Source organism: Artemia franciscana, chromosome 9, assembly GCF_032884065.1.
Source record: "Artemia franciscana chromosome 9, ASM3288406v1, whole genome shotgun sequence".
In the NCBI taxonomy this organism is placed as follows: Eukaryota; Metazoa; Arthropoda; class Branchiopoda; order Anostraca; family Artemiidae; genus Artemia; species Artemia franciscana.
Genome location: NC_088871.1, coordinates 48851907 through 48864499, shown reverse-complemented (window position 1 = coordinate 48864499; position 12593 = coordinate 48851907). Strand labels below are relative to the sequence as shown.

General features: G+C 35.6%; 1 protein-coding gene across 5 annotated transcripts in view; it reads left to right on the top strand.

The window, feature by feature from the left end:
* The window catches only part of LOC136031505 (large neutral amino acids transporter small subunit 2-like), a 132745-nt gene that overhangs the window by 60028 nt on the left and 60124 nt on the right, over window positions 1–12593 (top strand). The gene's annotated exons all lie outside the window — the stretch shown is intronic.

Sequence of the window (12593 nt, the reverse complement as noted above, 5' to 3'; positions counted from 1 at the left end):
AGTATTTGGATATGGCTATTTTTTCCAAGCTAAACACCGGAATTTTTTTGTTAAAAACAAGCTTGGATTTCAAAAAGTATTGGTTGCCCGGAGGCATATAGATGACTAGCAAACGTAAAATAGATTCGAAAGAGCAAAAAGTCTCCTCTTTATGTGTACAACATGGATTTATCCAAAGCATTTGATAGTGTTAATCACTTGCAATCTGTTGACGCTCTATTGCACAGCAGCGTAAGTGTGAGTATCATCAAAACTATAAAGTTTTGGTACACAAATTTGACAGTTTAAGGTATATAGAGATGCACAGTTTCAGAATCAACTAAAACCAAAAGAGGCGTGAGGAAATGCAGTGTTCTTAGTAGTAGTAAGGGTTTCATCTATTTGAACAGAGCCCACCCCTTCGAATTTGGATACGAACACTTTTTTTGTAAGAACTTCTTCAAGACGCATTTTCTTCAAAATGCACGTGCCTGTTACGTAATGGGGATTACTTTCTAAGAAATGCGGGTGTCTTCTATACAATAATATTTTTATTGTTTATAAACCCCACGATTGTTTAAAAACCCACCAGGAAAAAACCTTCAGGATCTCCCAATCCATGTTTCTTTGGTTGTTAAGTAACAGGATCTGTTTGCTTACACAAATAATTTCCTTGAATGTTACCTAATAGGACTTGTTAGAGCCTGCTATTCAATATTCAAATTTATGCATTATGTAATAGTTTTGTTTGTCCTTTAAAACACCTACGAGGGCCAGGACAAAAAACCTGCAGGCGCCCTCAAATAGAGACATGGTCTAAATCGGTCATAACCCAATATTTTTCTGCTTCACACACACATAGCCTTTTATTATCAACAAACAAAGGATTTTCCCGCCTATTCAGTAACAGAATCGTTATACAATCTAGACGTCCATTGATTTTCTAGGAGGAAAGGCATTCTATTTATTTTAGCAAGTTAGACAAAGTATTTTTCCTTTATTTCCAGGTATAGAAGCGTCACGTGTTACTCTATGTATTTTCTAGGAATAAGGGCCGTGCTATTCTTCTATCAAGAGCGGGTAATTTTCTACTGTTCTCGAGGGGAAGGTATAAAACCTGGTATTGAAAAAACATTTACATCAGTCCTATATCGAATTTTGAACGTGAAACAACGAAATTTAAAAAAATTGATGTGTCGCAAAGATACCAACAGATAAACTTCTATACATATTATGGTTCCTCCCCCCAGTACAAAAAATAGGGAAACCATACCAAAATTTGAGCCAATATAACTTTCTATATGGAATAACAAGAAAAACGCCACCACCCCTCCCCCACAAATAAGTTTTAACGGGGTAATAGTCTTATTTTCTTCTGTCATAAAGATTTAATCTAAGTTTTATTCCCTATTAAAAATTACTTTATTGATAACCTGACATATGTGTTTAACCCAACTTAATTGTCATCCCTGCCACGTAGAGTGCATTCCAGCTTAAGTCTTACTGAGCGTGCACTCACTGAGTGAGCAGATATCATCTGGCATATGATCAAGTAATTGGACGAAAAGGCTTGCTATTAACACCAGAGTGAGTCTGAAAAATTAGACGCCCTTAGTTGAATCCTTGCGTGAAATTAAGCAATAAATAATGTTATATTTACACTAAATCTTTTTTAGGGGGAAGAGCTTTCTATGAAGTGGAATATTTTGATTATAATAGTAAATTATTTTGAGGTATTCAAAGATCTTAATAGATCCAGATGTATCCCTAGGCTACAGACAAGAAGTTTGCTGAATCCGTAGTTTTTCTTCTAGTTTTATCTATTACAATACATATTTCCCATAAAAAGTTGCCTCCTATTAACAAAGTAGCCTAAATAAACAAATATTGCTAAAATTCTAGTTTAGCTACTTCTTGGCTATCTTGAAACACGGGTTAGGTTGGAAAAATGAGACTATCAGAGACGGGTCTACAGATTAAATTGTGACCCGAGAAGGTACTTTAAAACACCTATTAGGCCTATTTTATCATTCTTAAAGATTTAACTGCGAAACAGCATACTTGGAGTCCAAACGAAACTCTGTCTTCTCAGTTGATTGCTGCATTGTGGTTTGGATCGGAAATTCTTGGCCTGGAATTTAGATACTTTCAGCCTCACTGAAATTCTACGACATCGGAATGATTGCAAATTTTTTAAAAAATGGTTGAAAGCTTTTTTCTTTATCTTTCTTTGAAAAAGTGTCTTTTACAATTATCATTTTTTATCCTCGCGGGGTCTTAAAACTGCCTTGAAAACTAAAAATTTAAGTTGGAGAGGGGGAAGGCTTCTAACATCGGTATAGAAGGGATGGGGTGCCACAGCGACGAGCTAAATTTAAGTGGGAGTACAAAACACATGTTGAAAATAAGATGTAGTTTTTTATTTCGTGAAGAACTAAAATTTTATTTACATTTAAGAAAAATTCTTGCCAATGCCCCTTTCTCCCAAAAAGGGCAAGGGTATGCGGGAAGATGGCCACTTCTATGCACCCCCAGTCTCATGGTAGTGAAGCTATGGGCCCTTCAAGACTAGTGTCACCTGCGCAAGGCGAAGGTGGTGCTGCCGTCTCTTTTCAGTCTCACCAATCTCATGGCAATGAAGTTCCAGTGGCTTCAAGACCTGAGCCCACCATACAATGCGAACATGCCCGCCCATCAGCCTCCAGAATGGGGAGAACGTGGCCACCATGCAAGATGGAGTTGCTGGTCCTAATGTTAGTAAAATCACTGAGATTTTTTATAGGTAAAATCGTAATTTTTCTGGCATGGAGAAATAAGTGGGTTGTTGGGAGCCTTTTTCACTAACCCTAGAGGGGGGTTTAATGGTATTGTCCCGTCCTAAAAGTAGGTTTCTTTTCCGCTTAATAAAGGGGTCCCTCTTGATGGTTGCTTGAGGGGCTTTAGGGGGGAGGCTAGCCCTCCTCCCAAAGCAGAATTTCGGGAAATTTCATCTTTAGGTGGTAGCTTGTTCTCGATACATCCGAGGGTCCCTTTGCCCCCCTCAAACATTGACAGACTAACATTTTTTTCCCTTTCAGCCTGATAAAAGGTCGTTTTCAGGATGAAATCAAAAGCGTTCCCATGGGCTTATAGGCTCTTATTATTTTTTAGGTTCACGTACCAACATTTCAAGGGGCCTACAAACTTTATGAAAGTAGCGAGTCGATAATGGAGTTGGAGCAGGCCCCAGACAAAAGTGGCTAGGGGGGTTCTACTGTGTGTGTGTAAGCCCAAATAGTGTAGCTCCCCCTATCATTGATTTAGATGGTTTTATCGCCGAGCTATGGCTTTACAAGGACTATGAATGGGTAGATTACCAGACAACACCCAACGAGCCCGAAAAAGTGTAAGCAGACCAATCAGTGCCCAATCCCCACAGTGATCGTGAGATGGAGGAGCAGGACAAAGGAGAATTTCACCTCCTTTTTTGCTTGATTTTTGTTTAGCCGACTCCGATTTGCGTAGTGTATATGTTTATAGGGCTGTGTTTAGGGACCCTTTCAACACCCTTAAAAGTGGTAGCACTTATACGGATCCTGTTGGCATAGTACACTGCTATGTCGAAAAGATACATTCTCTTTTTGAAAAACAGATTCGGTAGGTGGGAGGACGAGACAGTGTAAAAACATTCATCGCTATTTTTATTATTATAAAGACGGGTGAGGTGTACCCGCATTATACTTACAAATGGAGATTCAGACATTTCATCCGGATTTGCACTATTTTGAGGGCCTTTTTTCAGACTGGGTGGAAAGTATTTTAATTGGATGGAAAATCATAATGAGATAGGAAGTGGTTCAGTAGTTTTGTTTATTGAAAATTTAGATAAATGTATTTAAATTAAAAAAGAATTTGTTTTAAGAGGCTGGTGGGGGAAGAGGGATTTTAGAAAATATAACTTGGATTTAAGGGGTTGTCAGGGTGTAAACACGTTTCTTTTGATACGGTCTTAGAGTGCTTCAAGTGTTCAGGTTCTATTGTGTGGCATAACAGATTTAAAAGGGATGTCACTAGAAAACATTTGGACGATTTGGCAATTAATAAGAGTGGGCAAAGGGCAGCGTAAGATCCATCAAACTCGAATCGTGCTAAAGAACATGAAGCCATTGCAGTCGCTTATGCTCAAAGAGACTCGAGTAATACCATGAAATTGGAGGAGATATTTGAAATATTGAGCGGGAAATATTGTGTAGCCACAGCTATGGTTGCACTTTTCAAACAGCGAATAAGTCAATTTTACGCCTGCACAACGTAAACAAAACAATGACTCTATCACCAGAGGACGAGTTGGCAATTAAAAATAGAGATATGTGTCTTCTTCGTTCGGGGAATTTTATTAAGAATGGTGGGGAAATGTCAGTACATGACCATGACCGTTTAAACGATCCTATTTTATCGAGGAGAGGGGGTAACTTTCGTGGACTGGCTTATAAATCTTGTAAGTTTAACGTTAAACAAGAATTGTTTCTACCGGTTTACATGCACAATTCCAACTAGGATTTGAAATTCATATTACCAGCAGTGGCATGTTTGCAGAAAGTTGAAGTTGTAGATGACACATGGGTAGATGAGTCATTTTCATATAAAATCATACCCAAATCATCTGAAAAGTTGCTGCTCTTAGCATTCAAATGAAAAACAATTGAAAATAGTAATACTTACTTGAAAAAAATTCTGTTTTTTATATTGCTTTATTTTTACGCAAAATCCTCGAGTTAATAACAAAGTGACGATTTTAAGAGTTTCCAACAAGAACAAGATTCATATAGAAAAATTCAAACAGATTGGAGAAGTGAGTTTGTTAATTCGAATATAAAAAAGATTTTATTGAAATATAATAAAATACTCTATGATAGTCATAGTCCTAAAAAGGTAGCATTGGCTAAACGTTTTATAGGAACAATTCGACTTTTAATCTCGAGACATTGTACATTTAAAAATACTACTGCTTTTGTAAATTGATTTATAATCAACTGATGATAAATGTATGTTGATTTATAATCAACACCTTCATCAATCCTTCTCCAATCCTAGTGCTCTTGAAGTTCATCACAGTAACAATACACTTGACATTTTTCTTAAACAATATTTCAGTGAAGGGGCAAATAAAAACGAAGAGATTTAATGTTGATGATACAGTTCGAATCAACCGAACAAGTACTATTTTTTTTTTGAAAAGGGGGATAACTTGTGGTCCCCTGAAATTTTCAAAGCGTCAAAAGACTTATAATCTAAACGTGTAACTTATTGTCTACGTGATATGAAAGATGAAGAGATTCTTGGCGGTTTTTAAGAGTATGAATTTCAAACAGTTTTAAACAATGGAATGTATTAGACTAAAAAGATATTAAAGAGTCGATCTCAGAAGGTTAAAAGACAGTTGCTTGCTCGTTGGCTAGGATACGACTGTGATTTTGATTCTTGGATTGTCGCTGAAGACCTTCACAATGCCTAATGATTTGTGATATCCTGAGGAAGGATAGTACATAAGATATAAAAGTCAGACCAAGTGATTAGCCAGTGTATGGTAAGGACGAGTAACGAATCAAATCACATAATTCAGATTTTTACATTTTACTCTAAAATAGAAGGAATATGGTAGAACGACTGATTTGTGTCCTGCAATCAACAGAAATATCTCTGCTCGTAAGAATGGTAAATTTTCCTTCAACTATTCAATGGAGCATGGTAGGGCTTGCATTAGCTCTACCTTCGAGAATGAAATGGTTCTTCTCAACGATAATTTGAGAAATATTTTTGGTTTTAAGCAAATTATAATCGAAGGTAAAAGTGCTGAAAACACCAGTGGGATGGAATGTGTTACTTTTTCAAAACAATCCACCCGACGTATCATCTGACAATTGTATATTTCCTTATGCATCTTCTATTGTGATCTCGAGAGTTGGTAATACCAATGTCCCCTCCTTCTGTTTTTAACGAAAAACCACTAACGAACACATTCACTTCTACAATACAAAGCTCCTTCAATATATTAAATAAAAAAAAAACAAGTTTTTTTAACTGAAAGTAAGGAGCAAAATTAAAACTTAAAACGAACAGAAATTACTTCGTATATGAAAGGGGCTGCTTCCTCACCAACATCCCGCTCTTGACACTAAAGTTTGACTCTTTCTCTCAACTCTTCTTTTTAAAACAGTAAAAAACTTTAGCGTAAAGAGCGGGATGTTGGTGAGGAAGCAGCCCCTTTCATATACGAAGTAATTTCTGTTCGTTTTAAGTTTTAATTTTGCTCCTTACTTTCAGTTAAAAAAACTTGTTTTTTTTTTATTTAATTTCTGAACGTTTTTCAATCAATGCTTGTTTTGATTTTGGCTCTCCGCAGAGGAATAATTAAAACGAAATTTGCATATTCATTATTTTTTTGCTAAATGACTTTTTCATAATTTTGTTTGAATGAATTTGAGATAAAAGAGCAGGGGAGGAAGCCTAGTTTCCATCCGATTTTTTGGTTAATTAAGATAAAGGCAACTAGAACTTTAAATTTTTTACGAATCTTTTTTTTAGTAAAAGATATACGTAACTTATAAATTAGCTTACGTAAAGAAGTTTTGTATTCTCATGTTTTTATTACATATATGAGGGGGTTCGCCCCCTCGTCAGTACCTCGCTCTTTACACTAAAGCTTAGATTTTGTCCCAACTCATTAAGAATGACCGCTGAATCACCAAAGCCGTAAAATAAATAGTTGAAATTACTAAAAATACTTTAGCGTAAAGAGCGGGGTATTAGGAGGAGGTGAGCCCCTCATATGGGTAATAATTTCTGTTCGTTTTAAGTTTTAATGCTGCTCTTTACTTCCAGCTGAAAAAAACTTTTTCATATTTCTTTTTTCATTGTTTTTTTTTAATAATGCTAGTAAATCCTGCGCTCCCTTCATGGAAATTTTCTTCTACCATGAAAAATTCCTCGATGGAAAGCTCCCCCAGCCTATCCCTCTATTCTCAACCCCTCCCCCAACCAAAAAATCCTACTGAAAACGCCTACACACTTCCCAATAACCATTACTATATGTAAGCACTGGTCAAATTTTGTAACTTGTAGCCCCTCCCCCAGGGACTCTGGGGGAGTAAGTCATCCCAAAGACATAGTTTTTATGGTTTTCGACTATGCTGAACAAAATGGCTATCTCAAAATTTAGATCCGTTTACTTTAGGAAAAAATGAGCGTGGGAGGGGGCCTAGATGCCCTCCAATTTTTTTTCACTTAAAAAGGGCACTAGAACTTTTCATTTCCATTATAATGAGTCCTCTTGCGACATTCTAGGACCACTTGGTCGATACGATGACCCCTGGGAAAAAAACAAACAAAAAAACAAATAAACACGCACCCGTGATTTGTCTTCTGGCAAAAAATACAAAATTCCACATTTTTGTAGATAGGAGCCTGAAACTTCTACAGTAGGGTTCGCTGAGACGCTGAATCTGATGGTGTCATTTTGGTTAAGATCCTACGACTTTTCGGGGGTGTTTCATCCTATTTTCCTAAATAAGGCTAATTTTCTCAGGCTCGTAACTTTTGATGGGTAAGACTAAACTTGATGAAACTTACATATTTAAAATCAGCATTAAAATGCGATTCTTTTGATGTAGCTATTGATATCAAAATTCAATTTTTTAGAGTTTTGGTTACTATTGAGCCGGATCGCTCCTTACTACAGTTCGTTACCACGAACTGTTTGATTCTAGTCAACACGTCGTATTTAGAACTCTAGAAAAAAAGGTTTTGGCTGTGATTACATGTCATTGTTTGAGCCATTGAGTGAGATAGCTAATAAAAAGATACTTTTGGTTATCCTTATATTGATTGCTTTGTTGCTACTCTTTTACTGTTGACAACAATTAGGTCATGGAATGAACTATTATAAGGGTCATTGGTCAATATCTGGTTATGGTCTCGGCATTTGGTTTGCTAAGTTGTTTCGCTCAGTATTACCCCTGCTAAAGAATATATTGCAACGGTAGCCGCGCATTTTGATCCTCTAAACTACATGAGCGGGCCTCTGGGAAGGATTTTAAAGAAAGTATTTCACAAAATCGCAGGACCGGCAAGCAATTCCTCGGCGAGGGATTGAAATCGCGACAAAGTGGAAAAGGCTTAAAAGGGCTAGAAGCACTTCATCACTAATCAGTCTCAGCTCAGGCCGGAAGCGCTAAACATCGCTCTTGTCAAGGAAGAAAAAGAAACCAAGAGTAAAAATTGTCAGATCAAAAAGTATTTCTTTTCCTAGAAATGGCATATCTACCACATAAAGAATCATGTCCTTCAGTCACCTCATCTCTAAGTCTTTTCAATGCAGAAAGTGTTGATGTACGTGTAAAACATTGTTACTATGAGAAGTATTATCCGCAGCAACCGCCTTCTGAAAATGTACATTTTCAAATTTTTTCCAATGAAAACTATTTCATAGATTTGACTTCAATACTTATAGATCTTTCAAGCGATTGTCAAAAAATATAACAATGAAAAAGGGGTTATTCTATTAAAATGGAGGGATTATTCTATGAAAATGGTACACAATTTGCTTAGACGAATCAGAGTCTACAAAAAGGGAACACTGGTGAGCACAAGCAACAATCTTTCAAGTTATGCAAGTTATATACAGTTCATGCTGATGACCCGAATGATCTTTGAGCTATTCAGAGGTTTGGCTATTGAATACGAATATAAAATGGACACTGACATAAACTACCAATATACTTAGAGATGCAACAACTAAAGATTTATACTTGACTGCGAAATTAAATCATGAAATTTTTAATATACCTCAATGGTTGTTCCCAATGTTAAGATTTAAATAAAGCTAAAACTTGCAGCATCTGATTCTATTTTGCGAAAAGTACTTGGCACTGCACCTGATGTAAAAGTTTCTCATCTCGGCAATATTTCATTTACGAAAAAAAATGTATGAGTTCTTTGGCTTTTGCAATTGAGATATTCAGAGCTAATGGAAATAAGATTTAACTGCTCATTCTTCATACAATCACAAATCAACGACGCATTGCTATGATAACACGTACCTACACCGATTAAAATTTTACTAATGGAGAAGTTCCTTCAAACTTGCTTTGGCATTGGTAAAAAGTGCTCCACATAGATTTGAAATATTTGGACTTTATCTCTTGTATGTAAAGTAAAAGGAATTCCCTTCTAGAACTTATCTTTTAATAAGTGCTACAGGACCCTAATAAAATGAAAATGCAATCACTAGATCTAGATCCTCAGCCACTTAAAAACGGTATAACTGAAGAATTGTTTGCAAAAACTCACGGTATCATTGAATTGGATTCGTTTGGCACTCAAAATGCGAGTATTTCCTGAACAGGCATGATTCTTTTAGAGTGTACCTTTGCCGAACCGCTGGAGGAGAGTATAGCCTTAATATCACTAAATCAATTTGAAACCTGATGTAAAATTACCCCTAATGGCAGTGTTCTATTATACTTGGCACCATGTATATCAAACAATCACTGTATTCAATTTGGACCCCTACATGTCCAAATACATATCCTTTTGCATATTATTGGAAATTCTTGACCATATTCAAAGGAGTTAACCATACCCTTATCATTTTTAATAGTAGGCCATCAACTTTAAAGACGTGGTATTGGCTGTGTATCTTTCAAACCTTCAAACAGCGAAGATCATCGAATTTTCTGGTCCTTTTCGTATACTGTATGCTTTCTACGCACCTCACAATAAAAACTTTCTCGAGCTAAGTGGAAAATTTATTATTCACATCGAATACGAGTACAATATTTATCAGCTAAAAGCTGTGGCTCTTATGCACTATTATATGTTAGTTTTCGAAGTTGCGGGTATGCTTAAATTGAATTTTGAGGCATTGATGTAAACAATCCTTGATTGAATGATTTTCTAGTGGAAAATACTGTTTACTACCTGTGTAATATAAGTTTCAGTGCCCTAAGAGTGAAATGCATTAAAAATGTTTGTGAATTTGTTTATTAATAAAACTTGCGTGTACAAAAATCCTTTAGTCCTTTAGATTTTTTCTTCGTGTATAGGTGACCATCGGTAATAACAAGTGGCGGCAGCTCGACAGGGTTCAACTTTTATTCATCTTTGAATGCAAAGTCAGGGTTGAATTTTATACCATATAATGTTACTTTATTTTTATTATATAGCCTTGGAAAGTCAATAATACTATTTAGATTCATATTATAAAGTTCACATGTTTCAATTTGCTTATTTGAAGCAATGTCATAATGAAGAATCACGTTCTGTAATATCCAAATAAAAATCAGTAGAATTATAATCATAGTAGACGGCTTCTTCACAGTGATGTTGTAAAACCAGACTCTCCTATTGTTCCAGTAATTGTAGCGTAGACTCTATTTTTCCAACCAAGACAGTTTAAAACCAAGACGATACCAGTCCCTTAAAAACAAATTGAAATCACGTTTAGGGTTTTTTTGCAATCATACCAGGATAAGTATTTTCCCATTTATCATATTTAACATATTGAAAATTGCAGCATAGGAAACCTTTATTTTGAGACTCACAAAGATCTTAAAGACAGGAACTACTGTCTTTTATTTGCCCTGCACATCCCCTATGCAATTGGCATGGATTGCATAATCTACACTTTTTGTTATAGTCATCAATAATAGTAGAATTCTCAAAGGATGACCCGCTGTTCAAAGTATAAAAACACAATGGACATGTGCAAACATTTTTTTCAATGTTGACTGTCTCTCTGCTAAAAAGAAACTGGCTTGCAATCAATAAAGTGGATGTGTTCTAGCAGTAGGAGCAATCGAGTGAAGTCACAAAAAATGCTTAGACAAGATTTTTCGACTTATTTCTTGCTGTGCTGCCTTACGAATTTCTAGGTAGTACTCAAAGTAAATCCAAAATATAATTTTGCTTTGTTTCCTTTAATATGTTAATAAATTGTGTAAATGTATCTCGACCACGACGTAAAAGTTTCATACAATAGTCCAAAAACGGAAAGTCATATTTTCATTACACCGTTAAGAAATCTCTGAGAAAATATTTTCCTTTCAAGAGATAACTCTAGAAAATCATCATCTAGAATCAAACAGTTTTCCAAAGTAACTAGATTCCGTATGAATTTTGGTTTCTCAAATTCAAGCATTTTTATTCCTGACACTCTCAGTACCGATTATAGACTAACAATGAACGAAGATTCTTTGTGCTAGTAACAAACTCACTTATTTCTTATAGATTAATTCAGATCGATGTCATCAATATATTTCATTAATGCATTTAATCCGTCTTGTAATCTTTGCATTATATTCACTTTTGCTGCAAAGCATAACTGTTCTTCCGACTTGAATTTGCTTAATCATATCACATATCGTGCAAACATGTCGTCCCATTCTAGTGTTAAACGGTAAGCACTTGCAATTTCTACTGCTACGTTAGGCACTATATGCCATTGCTAGCACCTTCAATGTCCAATAGAGTAAAACCATTCTTTACTAAAGAATATGCCAAGAATGATATCACCGATGTTTACACACTTAACTATTTTTCAATACTAAGGTAACTTAACCCTAAGATCTAACATGTTACGTGTCGTTGACCTTCAAAGCCAGTTTTTGCTGGATTGTAAAGGTGTACTGGAACCAAAAAAGTCACGCGAGGTTGTGTCATCTTCACATGCAAGTGGAGTCTAACAAGCTCTATTACGTAACATTCAAGGAAATCATTTGCATAAGCAAATAAATCTTATTAAGAAACAACCAAAGAAACATAGTGTGGCGGATCCTGAAGGTTTTTTTAACCCTCTTGGGTTTTTCAACAATCAAAGAAATAACTAATATGCAACAGACACCTGCGTCCCTCAGAAAACATTCTCCATTACTTTTTATTAACATTGAAAAGTGTGATTTTCTGGCTTTCAACACGGCTAAGAGCGATAATGTTTCCCTTGTAAATCATTTTGTCCCTGCTGTACCAGAATTGAAATACCTCGGGTTTATCGTTTTTGAATCGCTCAACAAACAAAGGAAAGCCTTTTTTGAATCACACAACCACCCCGCCATTAAATGTGCTTACGGGATTGTTGTTCCAAATCGGGGGCGATAATCAAGAAAATCACTTGCTTCAATTTTTCGTTCAGTGTGCCAAAGTCACGTTATTTATCTCGCCGGTGCGTCTCATCTACTTGCTGAGAGTGAAATAGATGAAATTAATAAGTGTTATTTTAGATATATAAAGTTTCTGTTGTTTTTTCCAAAGCGGCACCGAGATTCTCGTCTTGAAAAAAATCCTGTCAAAGAATTGTCGAGATTCCGTGAGAAGTCTGTGATAAAAGTGATACCGAATAGACGATATATTTAACTCAAGTGCTTCTTTTTATTAGTGTATTCATTTTTTGCTTTTTATTTTTCCTTTCTCTACCATAATCTCTTGTAAATGGTGTGTAAATAAATAGTTAATATTTTTAATATCATGAAGGTCGTGATAACTGTTGCACCCGATATCTTATTTAATGCTTTTTATAATGTAAAACTATCGAAAACATAAAACATTGTACTCTTATGCTGTACATAGTCTGTTCCATTCTG